This window comes from Columba livia, chromosome 10, assembly GCF_036013475.1.
Source record: "Columba livia isolate bColLiv1 breed racing homer chromosome 10, bColLiv1.pat.W.v2, whole genome shotgun sequence".
Classification (NCBI taxonomy): domain Eukaryota; kingdom Metazoa; phylum Chordata; class Aves; order Columbiformes; family Columbidae; genus Columba; species Columba livia.
Genome location: NC_088611.1, coordinates 10692857 through 10714741, shown reverse-complemented (window position 1 = coordinate 10714741; position 21885 = coordinate 10692857). Strand labels below are relative to the sequence as shown.

Here is a 21885-nt window from a genome sequence, read left to right as displayed (position 1 = left end):
TTAAAATACATTTCCATGCCAGATTATGCCCCTTTATATTGTTGTATTTAAAATACTGCTGGCATGCTGTAGATTTCGGTGTGGCATAGTCTTAGGAGTGGCATTTTGATGATATTTTAATTCTTAAAATGCACTTCCCTGTGATAACAGTCAGGGAGATCATTAAATGCAGCCTAACTGTAGATTGTTGGGGCTGGTACAGTCTCACCCCTATTTAGTAATGAGAAAAAAAGCATTTGTAGAAGGTCTTAGAAGCAATGCAGATGATCCTGCCTGAGATAGTCTGTTCTCTGATTTTCCAACTGTTTTCAGTCCTTCCAAAGAAATCAAAGCAAAGTTTGTGGAGTAAGTCCCCCATCTTCAGGATACTACTTCAAAATTATCTTTGCTGTTTGTTCTGTCATTTACAATACACCATGGTAGGTAAAGACATTATTTAAATGCATGGTATTCTTTACAATTCAATATAGGAAAACAAAATCCATTTGTCTGAACACATCTTAGATAGAAATAAATTCCAAATATAATGTCACACACATAGCATGCCAGGCAAAACTCAAGTCCTTAAAAAGCTATAGAATGAGTTTCTTTACCCAAGTAGTAAAAAACTCTTTAATTGTCTGACAAAATGTCTCTGGTTTTCACTGCCCCTTTGTTAGGTGGACTTCATTTTCCAGCCAATAAGTCAATGCCATGCTCTGTGACAAGTCAGCAGCCTCTCTGACCTTATTTTATATTTTCTGTCAGGAATTGCCACAGACTGCTCTTTTTGTTGTTCTTTAGGAAGTAGGCACAATTCCTGGCTGAGGCGAAGCAGACAATATTTTTTTCAGCCCAGTACCAACAGTGATTATTCCTCCCAACTCAGATTATTCGAAGAACTCAAAAGCATCGTAACCATGGATTTCGTCAGTCTGGTAAACCATCCAAGACTGGCACAGGGCTAAACACATCCCATAAAGAGCATATAATGTAGATGTAGAAAGTAGAGTGCATTTTGCAAAACCAAAGACTGACTATAAAACCAACTCCTTTTTTCTTAAGCACTGTGTATCATAGTGTACCTCTAAGTAAAAAAAAAAAAAAATAAAATTAAAATAAATTAGTGAGTATTTGCCCATCAGCTACAAGCCATTCATAGCTCTAGAAATGCATTATTTTTATAAGGAATTATCATTTCATGTTGCCAGACACAAATTGATATTGATTTTCAAGCAATGGCTACTGTTCTGGTCCCTGGCTGTTGTGCACTGGCCCCACAAGCGGATTCAGGGGGGCAGCTCCTGTCTCAAATCTCAGGCATAGAGCCCTGGCTCCCAGGGCAAGGGCAGCTCTGCACCAACTCTCCTGTTAGCTTTTTAAAAATTTTCTGCTTTTATTCCTTGTTTCTTTCCATAGCATCCACTTTCTTCATTTTCTTGCGTTCTGCTCAAGAGAAATGTTGGATTTGAGATGAGTCATCCCCATGCTATGTTGCATTGGTTCTAGATTTTCAAGTAGATATAAAGTACCTGTAGTTTGTCCCAGTTTCTTGCTCATTTGTATGCTAATAATAGGAGTAGAAGGTGAGAAAATAAACAATTAAGAAAAATAATACATAGTATTGAGACAGGAATTAATTTATTAAGAAAACAGTTCAAGGTAACAAATGTGTATAAATTGGAAATTTTTATTAAATAATAATATTTATAGCAACAATGAAGAAAAATATGGGACTAAGGGAATTAAAGTGTCCTTGAATCCAGGTATGTTATGACTGTATGGATACTGTTTGACTTTTATTTTTATTAATGTAGATAATGGCTTACATGGGCCTTATGGCTGCATTACTAGTGCTCTAAAATTTAATTAGATTTTTAGAGAAGCTGTTAATGTCTTTTCTAGGATTATATAATTCAGTGGCAATGCCAGAAAACTTCATCCATTTCATTAGACTCTGAAAAGAAACTGAAACGAGGTATTTTGTCTACAATACTATTTTGAATTCTTTAGCCTTTCTCATCAAATAAATGCAATCACAACTGCTTGTTATCCTCACAACGCAGTTTAAAGATAACATGCTAAACCACGGACAGAAATGCTTTCTTGGAAATATTTTTGAAAGCTTTTTAGGATTAGGATTATTGTTTCTCTTTTTGTTAGACAGGCTTTGGGGCAAGGACTCAGAGGCAGTTATAATCACTTGAAAGAAGCCTCTTTCTAGAATCAATAAAAGGACTATGTCTGTCCCCACCTCTTCTCACCAGCTTGATGGTCATCTGTTGGACGCCTGGTGTGTGGGCATGTCACTGCAGAAAGGTAGATGATAGTGGTTTATTTTCATTATAAAAGAAAGTAGTGTTTTGTTTTGTTTTTATTGTTCTCTCTGACAAAAATATAAAGAAATAGAAATGCATCAGGGTCTGTATTTTTTTTTTTTTTATTCCAGGAGAATGTCCTGAAGAAGCAGCTGTGGTGGTACTGGAAAAAAGGTATTAAAGTTGATCCAGTTACAGGCAATGAAACAAATCTCAGTGGAAAAGTTTATAGATATCTCAGATTAATTTAGTTCAGATTGAGCAGGGTCAAACAACAGAGATCTAAAGCTAGTGCCAGGGATGTTTGCTCTGTATCTGTATGAGAGGCTAAGCAGAATAAACTGTGAACAGAAATTTGGTATACTGGTCTTTTTTTTTTTTTTTTTTTTTCCCCAAGATATCTGTGTAAAATATGCCTTTTTTTTTTTTTTTTTAATGGCAAGTTATGGACTTGCATGTATAGTTTGCACTGTCCAAAGGGTCAATGAAGTGCACACTTTCACAGAATCAAAGAATGTTAGGGATTGGAAGGGACCTTGTTGGTGATCAGCCTGGAATTGATTTATGTCCTTGGGTACTATCACTGGAATTGAAAGCAGTTCTTCCTTCACCTGTGTTTCCTGCTCTGAGATGTGATAGTTTTATGCATGGAAAAGCTATGGGAAATAATTTTAAGTGTGTGAGGTGATTTGTTCAAAGTTTGCTCCTCATCTGCATGTGTGCAGCTTCTTCTGTTTTCAGTAATTTCCTTTAAATTTGTTTCCTGTCATCCAGAGCTGAGCAGGTAACCTTTGCTGACTTGTTATTTCAACCAGTTTTTGAATTACCCATGAATAAACTTCTGAAGTCTTCCTTAAATAAGTATCGAATAGCTTTTGGCTTGTAAATTATCCATGTTTAGTTAGAAAGTTAGAGCTAGATGGTTAGTTTTCACTGGATGTGTGGTTCTATCCAGATAACTTTCTTTTAAATCTTCTTTGATTAGATGAGCACAGCTTTCACAACAAAGTTTCTTGCTAGAAGTGTTTGGAGGATATGAGGCAAGAAAGATGCAGAATAATTTGAAAACATGTTTAGGGGAAGAGTGGGGATGCTGGAAAAAACAAAATGTGATAAACTGAAGAGTAGGAAGGAGGTGCTTTAACCAGGGCGAGCTTCAGTCACAAGGTAAAAAACATGGTTTCTCATCACATACTCTGCATTGGGAGAAGATTTGGAAAGGTTTGGTGCTGTTACCTCTTCTCGTATGCCTGCTGATGAGGAAGACAAAGTGGGTTTTTTTCTGGCTTGGTAAACTTTGAGTTTTGTTCTTTGTCATGTCATGGTGATGACTGAGAGGGTGTATTAATGTTGCAAAGTAGAAATGTTAACAGATGAATGGATCAGATGTGTTAGTTAAAGAAATTATAATGATGAATGACAGTGACCTAATTTACAAAACAATCCTCTAGTATAAAATAATTCAGTAATTTGTAGTTATATTATTAACTCACCAAGAACAAAATCAATCATGTCACAATCATCAAACAATATAAGGAATGGCTGCGGGTTTGTGGTAGTGCCTGGAGTGCTGTGCAACACTTTGATCCCTCCACTGAGCCCTAGGTGGGAATCCAGAGTTGAAAACTAAGATGCAAATTTAGAGGGCAACAGCTCCATTATTTAATATCAGCACTAACTAGCAAGTGAGTTAGGAAAGTGTGTCTAGTGTGTAAGAAATTATTTCAGAGCTTTGAATGAGAAAGATTACAGGCACGTTTGAAGGGTTTCCATATGGTGAGGTGCGATGGAGTGGGGCTGATGCTTGAGAGGAGACGGAGATGTGAGAACCCCTGGAGCAGCTGAGGCACAAGTGTGCTGCTGCCTTTCTGTGTCACAGACTTTGAAAAATGAAAATAAATAAGAAAAAATACATGTTCAAACAGTGGAAACTTTCTCCTAACAGAAATACCATTTCTAAAGACCTGACAAAACCTGTAGTGCTTTCCTTTGGTCAAAATGTGTTATTGCTGGAATCTCATAAACCATTTAGAAATAGAAAGGCTGGTAGTTTCAGCTGCATTTTATAGATGTTGAAGCACAGTTACTATAGATAGTGAAGAACAGCTAAGTATGAGCTGCATTGCATCTGTCGGCAGTTGCAGATACAGAAGCAAAACTCCTTGATAGATGGCATGGAAATGAGAGACCATGGTACAATTAAGGATCTGCAGCAGACTATTCAGCAGGCGAGTTAACATCCTCTCTGCTGGAGGAACATCTTACATTTCATCGTTCTGAGTGGCTAGAGCTGGACTGGCAGTTCAGGAAATGACCTGAGAACTATTTATTAGCCAGGAAAAATCAGCATCCAGCGACAACCATTATTCATTCAGCATTATTGATTTAACTTAAGGCCACAGGAACTTGTTTCTTGAGCAGTTCTGGCACTATTCCATGTGAAGATTGACTTTGCCAAGGAATTCGTTATTAAAAAACTTGCATCAAACAGGTGAAATACCCGAAGTGTTGTGGGAGATAAGAAACAGAAGTTCTGGGTTTATTTGTAAGTGCATGCAGCAGTATGGGAGCTGCCATGACTCACTTGGGGATTGACAGATTCAGCAAGTTATAATTAAACCAGATCTTCAATGCTTGTAAAATTGCAAGTCTGTATGATACCTCTATCTTCAGCTACTTATAAGCTCTATTTTGCATGTGCTATCCCCATTTCAGTCTGAAAAGGTTCAGTGTAAATGGATTAAGGTCTTTACATTGCTTCAGGGTAAGACCCATCCGTAGGAGTGATTCGCCACTTCTGGAAAACTTCACTTGCCTCGGAGGTACTCTCTGGCATTTCAAATGTAAATAAAAATCATTTTTAAATCAAAGAAATCTACTCTGTAGTTAGTAGAATTTCTAAAAACATGGTTAATACTAAAAAGCTTTTCTATTTGATATTTAATAGAGCTGAGTTAATAATTCATAATTTAATGTATCTGATTAATTTTGCCTCTTTTTCTCAGAATGTCTTCAAAGCGCATAACAATTATCTCAAATGTACTTACTCAAAATGACTCGGTGGCCTCTCTTTCTAGATCACTTATTCCTGATTCAATTTTTCACTGCAGTGGACAGTTTCTATTTGGTCATTATTTCTCTTTGCTAATTGAGTAATCACAAATCTGGGCGGGGTCAAACACACACCTGTGGCAGGAATGCATGCTGAAAATGCATTTAAAATTCCTTTCTGCAAAGTGTAGTTATAAAATATGTTTTAAGTGACCTGAAAATGGATAGACATAGATTGTATGTGATGTATAGACAATAAACTCAGAAGGAAAGATACTGGGGCTGAATTGATTTTAATACTTCAAAGAATATTCATAGCAAATCTTAAATATCACTTCCCTCAAGATGTGTATAACCGAATCAACAGCAAGTTTTGTTTATACCTGTCCAGAGATCTCTGTGCATGGAAGAAAAGGAAGAATACTGACTTTTTTTTTTTTTCCTTCCCCTCTGAACAAGTACTGGACGCTGTCATTGTCCCACCGACACTGGCTGCCCTGAGCATGCAGGAACCTGGGGTCAGGTGCCTATTCTCACTAAGCAAAAACCCTTCTCCAGAGTGAGAGCAGGTCCTGGCCCATCTGTTCCACATCACCTTCTCAATAGCCTTGGGGAGGGTGTGGAGATGGACCCAGCTCCTGCAGTGGTTCACAGTCATTTGCTCACTTTTGAGTCCAGAACTTTGCATGGGCTTTGGCAGGAGTGCTCACCTCTGCTCAAGTTTGAAGCAAAATCTGCCTTCAGCAGATGCAATAATAAGCAAGAGCCTTGCTCATGAGGGATGCCAAGTTATTCAGTCTCCCAAAAAATGGCTCTATTTTTTCTGGTTTTAGGGTCCACAGCTGTTTAAATTTGTGGTAGATTGTGCACTGGGAATCAGCCCCTCATGATAAGAAAGACATTGAGGATATTAGAGAGAGTTCAGAGGAGGGTGATGAAGCTGTTGAGGGGTCTGCTGAGGAGCGGCTGAGGAAACTGGGGCTGTTCAGCCTGGAGAAAAGGAGGATGAGAGGAGACCTTATTGTTGTCTGAAAGGAGGTTGTAGTATGGAGGGTGTTGGTCACTTCTCCTAAGTAGCAAGTGATAGGACAAGAGGAAATGGCCTTGAGTTGTGCCACGGGAGGTTTAGATTAGATAATAGGAAGAAATTCTGCCTGGAAAGGGTTGTCAGGTGTTAGAAGAGGAAGTGGTGGAGTCACCATCGCTGGAGGGGTTTAAAAGGTGTTTAGACAACGTTCTTAGGGATATGGTTTAGTGCTAGAGTTACATCAGGTCATGGTTGGACTTGATGATCCTGAGGGTCTTTTCAAACCAAAATGATTCTCTGATTCAAATCCTAACAGTTCTCAACCTGACATGGTTTATAGCACATTGTGACGTTCTATTGTTGTTCTTATTTCCATTGTTTGGGATAATTTCTTCCTTAAATTTAATTTTACACTTTTTTAACCTTTCCATAGTATTTTTTTTAAGGCCACCTGTGTACCCTAGCCTTCTGCATCCTCTGTCATTCACTCTTTCTCCCCAATGTCCCTTCTGCCAAGTATAGGGACAATGCCACCGTTCAGGCCCTGAAGATGATTTCAGGTGTGATGAGCCTGTAGAACTCATTGCATATGCCTCTGACCCACCAGCCCCGTGTTTTTTCAGGGAAAATTTGTAGTGTTAAACTGCACTTATTCTGGAACTTGAGCCAAATTCAAGGACTGTTCAAACACATGTCTTGCTCAGTCTTCTATGAGGTCTAACTGGACTGGAAACATGTGAGGAATTGGGTTACCGAGAACATTAATTTCTGCGGGGGAGTTTAACCTTCCTCCTGATTGTGGTGGGGATGGGGGGTGGCACAAATACCAGCGAGACTGGAAGGGCCTCACCACCAGAGCAGAGTGGGCTGTTGTCTTTGTGCAAGGTCAGAGGCAAATGAGTTATTTTGAAGTGCATGATAAGCTGCCTTGTCCAGGAGCTGTACACTTCAGATTAGGGTCCCTGAACACCTTTCCTTACTGCCTTGGAAACAAGGTACCTCCAGCTGAGGAGGACCCAGTGTTCTTTTAAGAAAAACAAGTGATGAAATCATGTTGTCCTGGGAATTGATAGAGCTTTTATATCCAAGTGGTGATCTAACTATACAAATTGTATAAAGATAATTAACCTATGCTAACAGATGCACTGAGATCTGCAATGCCTTCATATCAAGAATTTGATTTACATAATATATTGCTATGTGCATATGTTTATTAATATAAAGTTCAGGAAAAGGACAGTGGAATTACATGAGGGCTGAGCTGGCCAAGAATCTTAACAGTGTGTGCATCTTATTATAGGGAGATTTTTTCCTTTTATTTCAGTCTACTATTTATTTTACAATTTAAAAAAAAAAAAAGAATTAAAAAAAACCTTAATAGCCAAATAAATGGCCTTAATGTGGTGGTTTCATTAAATCTAGGAATTATATTTGGCTGTTATCTTTCCTCCCCTCTTACTAGCAGTCTGTAGTGGTCATTTGTGTTGGCCATGTTAGCACACCAATGCAGTTTGTTAATGAATTTTCCACAGATTAGTTTCCTCCACTAAAACAGCATCTGTAAACACAAACAATTATTTTATGTGGACTAGGAATAAAAAAAGCATAATAACTTACTTGACTTTATTTTGTAGAATTAGAAGTACTTCTCTTTTGGACCTTTTTCATTACAGGCTCTACTAAATGATTGGAAATAAAGTAATGGGGTCTAGCATGAATGCCTAGATACAACTAATGCCTTGGTTTAGGCTATTGACTTACCCTAATGTATTTCCAGATGTCACTGAATTTTATTGCATTAGATATATTGATAGCGTCAGGTGGCTTTTTTTCTGGTTATTCATTGTCACATTTAAATAACCTTTTTCTAAAAGAAGCCTTTTGTTCCAGCTGAAGCAACTAAAAGGTATCAGCATCAAATCTGATAAATGGATACCCCATGGTTAAGAAAATTACATAGGCTTGATACCTAAGGCAAGTGAGATGCAATCTCAGCAAAAGAAACTACAAGGAGCAGGATTATCATTCAAGGAAAAAGGGATGGGATATTAACACTTTCCTTGTAACTCTAATCAGAAGGAATAATCTTCAGCATCTTCATATACTTATGGAGATTTAAAAACCCATGCTAGATAACTTTCAGTGTAGATTTTAGGAATGTGTTTGTTAAAATAAATTACTGTAAGTCAAACCTTATTTTAGTCCATGCAGTTTTAACAGAAAGTTTGGACAGTGAAAGAATTCAAATTTACATGGTTTTGGATATTAATTTCAAGTGTGATTTCCATATGCAACTCCTTCTATAAGGCACCCTAATACTGCATTTGCCACATCATCAAGGCTACTCCATTGTTTTCATGTACAAAATAAGAAATAATTTGTGACATGTTCACCACTGCATTTACCTGACCTTCCGAAGGTGGTGTGGTGCCTGCAGTTGCTCCATATATGGATGCGCGTGTGGTAGGTCTGCTGCGCTGGGTCTAGAGAATTTGTAGAAGTGATAAAACATTTGAATAGCACCCCAGGTCAGTACTTATGTGCCCTTTTTAAGTGGTTTGGGTCTGGTAACATGTATTTGGTCTCATAAATACACACTGCCACCCATCATTATGTTGTGTTTGGAGGTGTGGAGGTGCCCATGTGGATCCTGGGCACTGTCCCCATGGCCCTGGCCACCACTGCCCACATTTTGGGGAGTCTTTGTACAGGGGAGACCAGAGCACCTTGTATTTTGGGAGCTGCAGAGCTCAGCTGTGTAGCGGGTGTACATTGTGTCTGATGAGTCCCAGATTCAGTGCTGTTTGTTTTGGTGTTTCAGCTGTTTGGGGTGGGGTGTTTTTTTTTTTTTTGTTTTTGTTTTGGTGGTTTTGTTGGTTTTGTTTGTTTGTTTAAGAAAGCAATGTTAAATAAAGCAATGTTTTTTCAACAATATATGGAAAATGTCAGGAATCTTTGTCAGTGATGACACCTCTTTGTAAATACTGTTTCCTTATGTATCTGTTGTTTGCGTGGAGAGTAGTCATGGACTATACGAATGGAACCCACACCAGCTTTTGATAGGCTGGTATGAGGATACATTGATCATTATGGTAAATACTTTAGTGTCTAAACATTTGCCTTTAAAAACTCAGTCTTAAGACTTATTAAGAACTTCTGAAGACACTATGCTTAAAGAAATTCTAGCAACCTACATAACTCCCATCTGCTCTTGAACAGAGGCACACTCTGCATCAGACATTAATAACAGTGAAAGATGTTTAAATGTGGGTGATAAGTGAGTATATTTTGGTCCATTTTAGGCTGAAGCTACTAGTATAATTTGCATTGAGTATTAATTTGTTTATTTGGAAATGCTAAAAATTTTGGCTTGCAAAAAGAAATTTTACTTTGCTTTTTTTTTTTTTTTTCCTGTTTTTGCATCTAAAGAAATTTGTAATACCTCTCTATTCCTCATTTCTGGTAGAACCATGATAAGTGGGATAGAGGGATCTAAAGTAAATAGCATAGGTGTAAGAGAGTAAAATAATCCTACTATAAATTTCCTAATGTTCTTTATTATCTGTATGTTTCAATGCTCTTTTTGAAGCATCTGGCTTATTGTTCCAAAGTTTTATCATTTGGAAGTGACTCAGTCCATCAGTTCAGGTATTATTATGGGCAAGGTCAAAAGCATCCAGTGTGCAGGTAGTTTGTAATTGGCTGTCTGCAGAAAACAGCAGGGAATTCAATCTATTACATGCACTTTGATGCACTAAACCGACACTCCATGAAGCCAGTGGAGCACAGAAAAGGTTTGCTAATCTCTCTCAGGTAATTATTGCAGGTGTGCCATGCTTGTATCAAAGGGGGCATTCATCACTTGATGAGCTTAAATGTTCCTAGTGTTTTCTTTTGTTTTTGCTATTAAGAAAGTACTTTTTGACATTCAGAGACTTTAAGTGAAATTAGGGAAAGTATATTTGAGGCAAATCTCAAAATGTTTTTCTGATAATCAGTGATGTTCTTGGGAACTAAGGGTAATTCTAGAGAGCAAAACTATTCTGGAATATGTCACTTATGTTTAGATGAACTATATTATTATTGTGTCTATGGAAGCAGAGAAATAAAGACATCTGGAAGCCTAGGATTTGGAGATGGTTGAAATTCATGTTTGAAATAAGAATTCCATTTCACTCTGTTAACAGAAAACTATTACTTCACAGAACCTTAAAATGGAAGAGAATTCTGATTTTGGAGGGTAAGGAAATGAGGAAAGCCAAGGCACAATGTTACAGTAACTAGTTGGTAACTATTGATTTTTTACGTGTTTGAAAAATAGCATGCTTACTGTTCTCTTCTGCTCTTGGCTTTCAATATGAGTGCGGGTCTTAGGTTTTTCACCTGTGTGGCCTCTGGGTTATTCACGTAGAACACATCCTTTCTGTGCTTCTGACCTCTAAATGTTACCAGCCATTGACAGCAATGAGAACTAAAGTGACAGTGGCTGGTTTTGTGTCCCTTCATCCAGGCATAATCTTTAAGTGCTCAATTACTAAGACAGTACTAAATGTATTTGGTACATCACAAAATATTCAGTTCTTGTTTCTAATCTCATTGCATGACTTCAGATGAGTAATTTGCAATCTATTATTTTGAAGCGTTGGTGACATTTTTTTTAATAGCTTTTACTTATATGATCATGTGAGGCTGCATATCTGTTTTCTTTTAGACAGTTTAGCAATGGTAAATTCTGTATTTAAGTTTATGAAAAAGACTTGTTTGTTATACTGACAATGTTTTTTTTTTTCCCTGTTCCTTAGATCACTTTATTATTATTATTAGTAATATTTTTTTTTCTGTTTTTTTTTTTTTTTTTTTCCCTCCTTAAGAATTACAGCTGATCAGGAGGTGGACTTTCTTTCCATTTTGTGTTCACAGTTTGCCTGGGACACCTAGTTAACAACTGGAATCTGTAAATACTGTGCAAATAGAAACAATAATTGAACTATTTCAAACATGCATGAAAATGTAAAGCTTCATTTCCGACCATCGGTTACTGAGTTAAGATTAAGATGGGTACCCATCTGTGGATTTTGCTCACCACCAATATGGAGCATCACACTTTACTGGTGCTGGTCCAATGACCATATTGTTTCAGAACAAAGACAAACCAAACTACTTATTCCTTAAGTGTTCCTTCTTTAATCCCTAGCTCTGATGTACTGAACAAATCTTAGAAAAATATTAGACTATGTAATATTGGTTATGATGTTACCTGAACAGCCAGCTGGGCCTGCAGATGACTTGATGAGCCTCAAGTTGCACTGGGGAGATTTCCATGAAAAATCTCTTAATGGAAAGGGTTGTCAGGCATTGGAACAGGCTGCCCTGGGAAGCGGTTGAGTCACCATCCCATCACATAGATGAGGTTCTTAGGGACATGGTTTAGTGGTGGACTTGGCAGTGTTGGGTTAACGGTTGGACTGGATGATCTTAAATGTCTTTCTTGATCAAAACTATTCTATGATTCTGTGTTCGGTGATCTTCGATACTCTGATTTGATCTCAATCAGCTCTTATTAAAGTTTTACTCTGCTCATGAATTTCAAAATTTGTACTGGCCTTAATGACAGTGGGAAGAAGCTCATGAAAGACTTGATGGCTTCACTCTGCTGTCCTGTGCTGGGTGTTGGGACTGGCTCATCCATCTCCCTGGTCATATAGATCTGGAGGTGAAATAAACCTCCTTCATGTCTTTGTTTCTCATCAAGGAGATGATAACCTATCAAAGCTACATCCAATGTTAATAATAGGAAACCAGATAACCATAATTAACAATTATGAAAAACTGCCATCAAGAAGCCAGTGCTGCTTTGAATTTGGTTTCAAGTCACTTTTATAGTAGAAAGATCCAGAGAAATCTGATATGCAGAACTAATCGTCCCTGGCAAAAGGTTCCTGCAATTATTCTCAGTATTTTGTCTCCAGTCTTATTTAATAGTACTTTCTCATAAGTATCATACCATAGCCATACACATTTCCTCTTTCAAACCTAATTAGGGATGTTACGCCCAGCACTAATTCAGGGCTGTGTAGCTGCCCAGGGACAGACTAGAGCACTGCTCAGCCTTTCAGCTTCTTTGTGCACTGTAGCCCAACCTGGTTTTTGCTTTTGGAATCTTTAAACTTGGATGTTGTTCTGTATTCCTTTATACTGTGTTTTTATTCCTGTTACCAAGCAACCTTTTTAGGTAGTGGATTGTTTAGGGTTTGAATTTTTTGTTTGCTTGCCTTTTTTACGTTTTATGTAAGTACATATATATATTTCTGTTTTCCTTTTACTTCTATACTATATTTCTTTACATCTTCCTGTTACCACTTATAGGCATCTTTCTGCTATAGTCATTTTTTGTTACTATTTTTATTCCTACTGAGGTTAGTCTGAAGAATAGAACTCTAAAAAATAATTTCTTTGCCTAAAAGTAAATGAAGTAAATTAGTGTCACATAGATCACAGAACTTATAACTTCCATGCTAATTATGTTGCATTTGACTTACCTGAACAGTTGTACCCAAACAGTACTTACATTACTTCCTTTTTCAAAAACAAATGCATGTGTTTCATGTTGCTTTTCTATATTTTTGTTTTGTTTTGGTTTTTGTTTTTTTTATTATACTGTAAATTTACTTTTCTGTGGCGGGTTTTTTCTTATTTCCTCTCATGAGCCTGTTTATATTCAGAGACATGCTCAGCTTTATTAATTGCAGTCTTGTCACCTTGGTTTAAATAGTTGTCATCTTTTTAGCTTCATCTTTATATTTTCATTGTGTTAGCCTTAGTGTTTGCAGTGTTAGGATCACAGTTCAATAATCATCCTTTTTTTTAAAGTGGTGCCTATTTTAATTTACAGAAAACTGTTTAAATTAGTCCTTTTTCTAGCTCTCTCCAAACTTACCCATGGTGGTCTGTGAAGACCTTTGATATCTAAACCTCCCCGCTTCGCTGATCCTATATCTTTTTTCCAACTTTTCCTCGTCCTGTTGGCGTTACGTTTGGTTTTCATACTGTAGTTTCAGATATTATGGCTGTATTTCTAAGTCAATCAAATTATCTTCAGACTACTCCAAAAATTCTCAAAGTACTTCAGTATCTTGAAAAACAACGAAAAAAACCCCATCCAACCCCATTTATTAAAGAATTTGCAGCAGTGAGACATGAAGGTATGGCCTGTTCTTCAGCGGTATTGGACAGCCTGTCTCTTTAGCAGGCACCAGAGGTCTGTGTCTAGGTTTTTAGATACAGTTTGGCAGAAGTTACAGCTTTCATTAGAACTACTGAAATTGAGAGAAAGACATAAAGAAGAAAAAACGGTATTTTTGTCCCTTTTTCTTCTTCAAACTTGAAACCATGTTCAAGAGAAGTGTAGGTTGGGTGTAAGAGTTCAGTTTGCTGAATGCAGTGTTTGTGAGTCCTTCAAATGTGATTTAAAGATACTTTTAAATCTGATAGCCAGTATTTTCTGGGTATAATCTCTTACATCAAACCATAATTTATATTTCAGATTGTTTTGCATTTGATACTCTGGTAATATCACACTTTCCTTCTTATAGATGACACTATCAATTTTATTAAGGTATATTGAATCATTGCAAATTTTCTCCATCGCAGGCATGAATTAATGGCTGTATTTTCTTAATGTGATGGATCACAAACAGGAAATCAACCATAATCTATTTATATGATAGAATCTACTCAGTGTTCTTACTGGGATATTCTTTTATTATTTTACTTTTTGGATAAAATACTATTAGTTGATGGTGGAACTGGCATTATTGTCCCAAGATGGTGTGCCTTGAAAAGCCTTCATTAAGTATGTCTAAATTTTTGCTGCGTCTTTGAATTCTTCTTTTAGTCACACAATACTAATGTATAATATCTTTACATATGGCAGTGAAAAGAGACTAGGAGATATATTGTGCTTAGTCATTGAGTAGTGCTGTGTAACCACAGGGTTGTGTTTTGGTGGGAGATGTGGGGGTCCCTCAACTTATGCTGGTATTAACTGTGGTCCCCAGAAGCTCCAAATCATGGAAGGCTGGAGGGTGAAATCCAACCTTCTCTTAGCACAAGGGCTGGCAGAACTGCAGCTCCATAGGTTTGTGCTTACTCTGTACATCTGAACCTTTGTCCAGGACCACCACCAAGCCAGGTGGGTGACAAAGGTGGCACAGTTTTCATGTGGCCTTGCATATTATCTGGTTTCTCAGTGTTGTCTGAATTCAAACAAATTCAGACACGTAATAAAGTGATTGTAAATGATTTGCAATGTAGCATTAGTACATGCAAAGCGTGGTTAATGTAGCATCAGTTCTGCTTGCTTTTGTAACTAATTGCTGCATTAACAGACAGCGATTATAGGAACTGTGGTTAGATAAGTAGCAGTGGGCAGGAAAAGATCTAGAGAAGCAATGTTTTATGAAGCTTTCTCAGCCTTCATAAGGAGTTAATTCTCATTATCTTTTGAAAAACCATAGATCATTGCTAATTCTTAGCTACCCACTATAACATATGGTTGGACTTGATGATCTTAAGGGTCTCTTCCAACCAAAATGATTCTATGATTCTATTTATATTAAAACTCTGCAGAGACTGTGTTTTGTATTGTTTTTTTTCATGTCTCAGAGCATTCACTTGACAGCCTGGGAACTAGAAGTTGCGATTTGGTGAGGCTGGGTAGTAGGTGGTGTCTAAGGGTAAGTATATTTGGAAAAAGCTGTGAAAATTCACACCAAAAGCAGCTTGGAGATACCTGAAATATGCTACATTTACGCTTTCTACAGCACTTGTATAGGCAAGATGCTGATCCTGGGATAGCCAAGTGTTTTCAAATCCAGAGTCAAGAGTCTTAGGTCTGGGTCTGAGAACTGAGCAATTCACACACAAGTGGGTTAAGGTTGACCTGAGCCTACAACAAGAACATACCTTCTTTTCCTCTCCAAATAATGTGTCTGGTATCTGTATGTAGCCTGGATTTCTGTCATTAGGCTTAAAGCACCTGTGCTTCTCTGGGAAATCAGCTTTAAGGTGAAGAAGAGAATTTCAGCTTTGCTGCAGACAGTTGTAGGTAAAGTGAACCAGGCTTAAAATCTTGTATGTATCATTGGCTGTAAACAAAATGTCCAGGCTGGCACAATTGAAAAATGGCTATATTGTATTTTATATCAAAATGCACTTCTAAGAAATGTCAGTAAGTGGTACGGTGTGTGATTTCATGCTTTATTGTTCTTCAATCTGTTCAGTTTACAGGGAAAAGGTATTTTTCCCTCTCCTAGTTTCTAGCTTTGCCAGCTCAGAAACTCGCGCTGTGATCTTTCTGGAGGTTGTATTTCCATCAGTAGTATTAATAAAGAATCCGCAGGACAAATTCTTCTCTTAGTTACACCTGCAAAACCCCATGATCTTCCAAGATTTCACAGGCAAAACTGAGCAGGGAATAGCAGCCCCTTTGAAAATCAAAAGGACAAGAGCCATCAGAGGAAAGCTGCAAGGTGGAAAAGCATCCATTTAGACTTGTACAAAGAGGAGTTATAAGTGGGTGAAAGGTGAAAATATAATTAAGATTACATGACAATGGAGAAAGTTTTCAGAGAGTAGGATTTACAGAATCATAGGATGTTATCTCAAGGAGGAGGTAACAGGTCTGTTGCTTGGATATTTTCAGTGGAAGAGTGGAAAGTAGATATAATTCATCATAGCTGGAGACAATTCAAGCATTTGGGGAACAATGGCTTGAAATATGGTCATAGATTTGCTGTATTTTAAAGTGTCCTATAACGTTTTTTTTCAAAGTAGGATGACTCTGTTCCCCTTTCTCTGTTTTCTTCCTAGAACATGATATTCTAGCCTTCCTGTGACTCATCAGAAGTGCAGTATGATAAGAAATGCTAAGCCAGTTATTTCCATCCATTTCATTCTGGTCATCCAACATAATTTACCTAATGTGTCTAATCTGCATCTCTTCTCCAGCTCTAATTTCTGCAGTTTTGCATGAAGTAGATAACATTAGGATGTCATCAGGAGACCTAAATGACTACCAAGGTGCCATTCAAATTCAATCTCAGCCCAGACTGGCTGTGGTGGCACATACAAAAAAGTCTTCAGGTTAGCACAGAGCAGTGATCTGCTCTTGTATCCTTACTGGTGGGGTCAGTGACGGATGTGTGAGATATGGGGCGGGAAATGGAGATGGAGAAGCCTGGTAGGAGAGGAAGGGTGGGGACTTCCAGCAGCAGCGAGGGTTGGTGAACCCCAAAGAGATCACGACAGTGATAATGGTGAAGGAATCACAGAACCATAGAACAGCCCAGTTTGGAATTGAACTCCAAAGGTCATCTGGTCCCAGCTTTTGTGGGAAAGGGAGCCTAGATGAGACGAGATTATCTAGCACTCTGTCCAACTGCATCTTGATTCTATGATTCAATATATTTATTATTCTCTACAAAGCAATGTTCTGCAATTCAGACATTTGTAATAGCTACTATAATCATGAGATGGTTTCAGAAGATTTTCTGGCATCTGAATTATTTCAACAAATATATGTACCTATGTGCATATACCCATATATATTTTAAAAATTAATGTGAGTTTATGGTAGTAGCTTGTTTTGTCTACACCAATCCTTTTTTTCTTTTACTTCTCACGTTTGTAGCCTCTGCAAGCCATTAACTTGTGCAAAGCTGAGCACAAATTCTAAAATTTTCAAAACAATAAAGTTTTAAAACCAGAACTGTTCAGTCAGACTTAAAATGACAGATGCTGTTTCATGTGGGGGAAAAAAAACAGGCTTATAAGTGACACCAAACTTCAAATTAGAGTTTATTTAGGTTGTCTTTTTTGCATGCATACTGCTGAATGTGCTTACTGCAGGGTGTGTATGTGAATTTATTAAAGTGTTGTTTGCTTCATGGTGTTGATGATGCCTCACAGCTAGCACAGACAAACTTACAAAGTTATAATTCTCTAAGGGGACTCAAAATACTTTGAACATCTTAAATTTACGGATGCTAGGATTAAATCTGCTATTATTTTGAGAAGATGGATAAATCAAATTTTCAAAAGTAGAACAGAGTCACAGGGAGATCTAACCTCTCAAAAACACAGATTAGATTACTTTAGGACCTAAACCTGCAACATCTTGTACTTATGTTCCTAAAGAGCAACTCCTATAATGAAGTTATTACAAAAGAGCAAAACTACTGCAAACATGAAATTACAGTAACACATGTAAGATCTTAACAAAGGGCTCATTCTGAGCAACACAGTCATCTCTGTAATGCTGTCAGGGATTGTGTAATTCAAAACGTTATTCCTTAAAACTTCAAAGTGATACTTTTATTTAAGAACTAAACATTTCTGATGTCTGCCAGCATTTGCATGGCTGAAATGTCAGTGGAAAGTACATTTGAGAGTTTGTGCTGATAGGCGGCTGCCCTAATTAGTGTCCATCCATGTTTTTTTCAAAAACTGAAGCAGGAGCAGAGGCAAGGTTTTAATTTTTAGGATTTACAGCAGTTTTCCTTTTGGTTCAGGATTCAGACCAGACTGGTGTGCCCATCACCTCTGGCTCTATCCAAGAGTCCCCTTTGCTGCTTTGGACAGTCCTGTCCCTACTGCATCTGCCATCCTGTACGTTCCTGTCTTAGAGTTGCTGCTGCAGCTCATTGCTTGGGTTTGAGGGCATTCCTTTGAAATATTTTGTTTGGTTTATGTCCCTTTTGTCCTTTTTACATACCTTTTTTTTTTTTTTTTTTTTTTTTTTAAATAGTCCTGCCATCCCCTTGCATGCATCTGGTCTGTTATAGCTGTGTGGAGGTTTGCTGCCCTAAGTGCCTTCAGACACTTCTCTGAGGATTAAAAGCAGTGGATGAACCTACCTACAAGAGGCTGTTGACCTGTGGACCCCCTGTATTGCTTTTGTATGGCCATTTATCACAGTGTAAAGCTTATATAAAATACCATCATACAGTCAGTGACGTTTTCTTCTACACTGAATGTGTTTCTTTGTTATAAATCTCAACCTATGGTAGTACAAATTAGCACCATGACTAGTTTTGTATGTGTCTCTGTATTGTGATCAATGGCAAACTGAAATGGATCCTGGAGGAATATTTAAAAATTGAAATGTTGAGCTGGTATTTTTTTTAAGCTTCATAAGAAATAAAATTTTTAAGGTGATCCATTGCCACACAGTCATGAGGAGACACGTGCATCAGGCTCTCGTGCCTGGGAAACTGATGGGCTTCTGATTGCTTCAGTGCCAAGTGTCTGCTCTGGGTGACTAAAGGTGGTTGTGTAGGAAGTGCAGCAATGTATTTTATTAGCAGAATGATTTTAATAAAGGGTCAGCCTTTAGCCACTGGAGAAAAGAACTCAGAAATAAGAGTGATTTACAAACCAGTGCGAGGGATTTTTGCACACTTACCTATCTGTGGGTGAAAGATGGACTCACATTTTCACATATGCTGATCTGTCTGATTTTTACAAGCTCTAGATTTCTCTACTAACTTTTGGGGATGGAGAATTATGAGTTGTCATGAATACTACAACAGTGTTATCCAAATCACAAAGGCTACTTCACTCCATCTGTTGGCCACATCATGAGCCACATCCTGTAATTCTAACTCGAAATTCATTACCATAGAGTAAAATTTTTGCAGACACGAATACTCTCCAGGTTCTTGCTTTTCAACATCCGAGCATTGCTGTGACTCAAAGCTGTACTTCTTGGGAAACATTCCTACTAGATGAAAGGAGCATGCTCACCCAAAGACAATCGGGATAATACAAGATGAAGTGACAATATGTCTGCTGGAATTCATGTCTGCATGACATACAGGGCTGAAAAGAATAGAAGAGGCAGATTTTAGCAGGAAAGCAGAGAAATTTCTCTCAAGCAAAGACTAGCTGTAGAGGGTAGGACAGGTTAGGTCTTTTGCAAAAGATGTCGTCTCCTTTCATCCTGCTTTGGTCCCTAAAGAATGAATCCACAATACAGAGAGGCTGAGCTCATGGCACACAATTTTGGAGAGTTCTTTGGCTCAGCGGACCTTTCAGTTTCATCTTCTCTCTCATCATCTGTGTACTTTGCCAATTAAAAGACCCAAAGCAATTAAACCATCTATAATTATCCATGATATCACGTTGGCTTTCTGGGCATTAGCCAAACAGCACATTTAACAATCACTTACACTTCAAATACCGTAATCAGCAATTATCTAAAATGCATAGTCTTAACAATTAGCAATTCAAGGTCTTGTTTGCTTGAAAAAGTGAGCAAAAGTAATTCCATAGCATAGTGTCTTCCCTTTCATACACAATTACAGCATATGTGGGAGGTAGTATAAATCCTGACTTTGATATTTGTGCATTAACATCAGCTTCAGTTGAAGTGGCTTTTAGGAATGATGGAAACAACTGGCTTTCACAATATTATATAAATTGAGTGTGGGCACCATCTCTGGTAATAGATAGTTTGGAATTCATAGATATAAAGGCACAATAAATAATACAAAAGGGATGAACCCTTCATCTTAGCATTGCCATATTGAGACTTGCTGACTTGCATTACCTTTTGTTTGACATGCAGCTTTGTCTTTTTACAAATTATTTTTCTCTTATGAAATGAAACATTTGCAGATTGAAAAAATGCACTTTTTGTTTTGCTGAAATGATGAACTAGTTATCTTAACAGTTCAATATTTTCTGATAATTTTAGAAATGTTATTTATTCAAGTCTTAATGGAAGAAAAATACAGGTAGCATTAAAAGAATGAACTTCACTGAGCATTGCTTTTCTGTCTTTGATTACCGTGATCCATTTGGTAAGTCATCAAAGATGTAAGAGAGAATAAATCTACCCTTTCATGACTGTCATTTTTATATAGTCTAAAATAACACATAGGGTAATTTTCCTCCTTTTTCTAAACGTAAGTGCCTTTTTGTGAGTCTTCCAGTGTGATGTTTTTACTCAAACAGTATGTATTTTTAGTTGATAGCTCTCATCTTCTATGGAGAACTTGCTGAAGCTGAGTAATTAAAGTTATTCTTGACTTCTCTTATTTAATGGAAACAATTTAGCTGAATCATAAAAGAATAAGGATTGTACTTTGAATGTTTTTCCGTGTATGTTGTTCCTAGCAAGTAATTTCTTAATGTTATATACAAAATAAATAAATAAATAATAAAATAAATCTGGAAAGGTATCTGGCACTTGAATTGCGTTCTTTATGCAGCATCCTTGCCTTCACCAAGCTGAAGTGATACATGGTAGGTGTGTACCACCAAGGAAACAAGTGCTGGTTTATCACAGTATTGCCCAAACCCCTCTGTTTCCACTGGCTTTCTAAATCTTATTTTAAATCTAATATCACCATAAAAAGATATTATTGTTCTGTCTCCTGTAACCATCTCATCCTCTTTTTTGCATGCTTTACAACTTCACCTTCCCATCTTTTACAGGCTGGACCAGGATGTAGTGAACCATCACCTCTGTCAGAGTAATATCTAATTCCCTGGGCTGAGACACATTAAAAAAAAAAATATGGGTGAATATATACATAAACAAAAAAACCCCAACACTTATTTTAATTTTTCTGAAGGATTTTCTGCACAAAGCTTGATGTTCTACAGCAATGCTTTAGGCAGGCAAAGGTGAATCCTGAGGGAGCGATCTTAGGTCTGAACTGAAGCAGTGTGCTGTGCTGCCCAGTTGATGAGCGTTTGCAGGTCAAAGCTGTCCTGGGGATCTCTGCATGGCAGGACAGGGATATTCTCTCTCACTGTAGCACTTGTTCTGGTTAGAAAGTTGTTAAGAAACTGTGGTTTTACAGAGGGGTGTGTGTGGGGGACCTGTCTGGCAATGCAAGGTGTTTCTGGTGTCCCCAGCCAGGTCCAGCAGCATTGGTACCATGAGGGCATCAGCCCTTCAGCCTTTTTCCCTCACTGTGGTTGAGGGGCCTCAGCTGGTGTCCGGGGAGTAAAATCATTGCAAAACTGAGTTATTTTCTCTCCAAACAGTGGCCTAGATCTTTTGTGCAGAAGTTTTATGTGAACCCGGATTGGTAGGTGTGGGATGTTGAGCCATTTAAAAAAGACTGAAAAACTACAGGACTACAGATCTTTATGCTTGGTATAGTTTATTAATCACAAGATCACTTTTTTTAATTACCTGGAATCTTCAATTATTTTTCTTTAAATTTTATTGCTATAAAGCTAGATAACTATCCAAGAGTATAGGCTCCTTCACGCAAATTACAGGGACAAAAATGACACTGCAAAGCTGATTTACTCCCAGCAGGAGAATCTGTCCTTCATCTGAGGCACAAAGCTTTTAGAAAACACGAACCAAGTAACAAGAGGAGAGAGTTTTTACATCTAGCAGGCTTATGCCTATTTGCTAATTTTCTTTTAGGGGAGGGCTCCACCTTTAGGCAAGGAAATATCTTTGCTTTATAAAATGGATGTGGGGGT

General features: G+C 37.6%; 1 protein-coding gene across 9 annotated transcripts in view; it reads left to right on the top strand.

The window, feature by feature from the left end:
- The window catches only part of LOC102088268 (contactin-4), a 334360-nt gene that overhangs the window by 122651 nt on the left and 189824 nt on the right, over positions 1-21885 (top strand). For 3 of the 9 annotated variants that reach the window (XM_065074578.1, XM_065074576.1, XM_065074579.1), the window contains exon 3: positions 2429-2471. The exons of the other annotated variants lie outside the window; for them this stretch is intronic. The gene's annotated coding sequence lies outside the window, so the exon portion shown is untranslated. The remainder of the gene's footprint in view (positions 1-2428; positions 2472-21885) is intronic. 9 annotated transcript variants of the gene reach the window in all.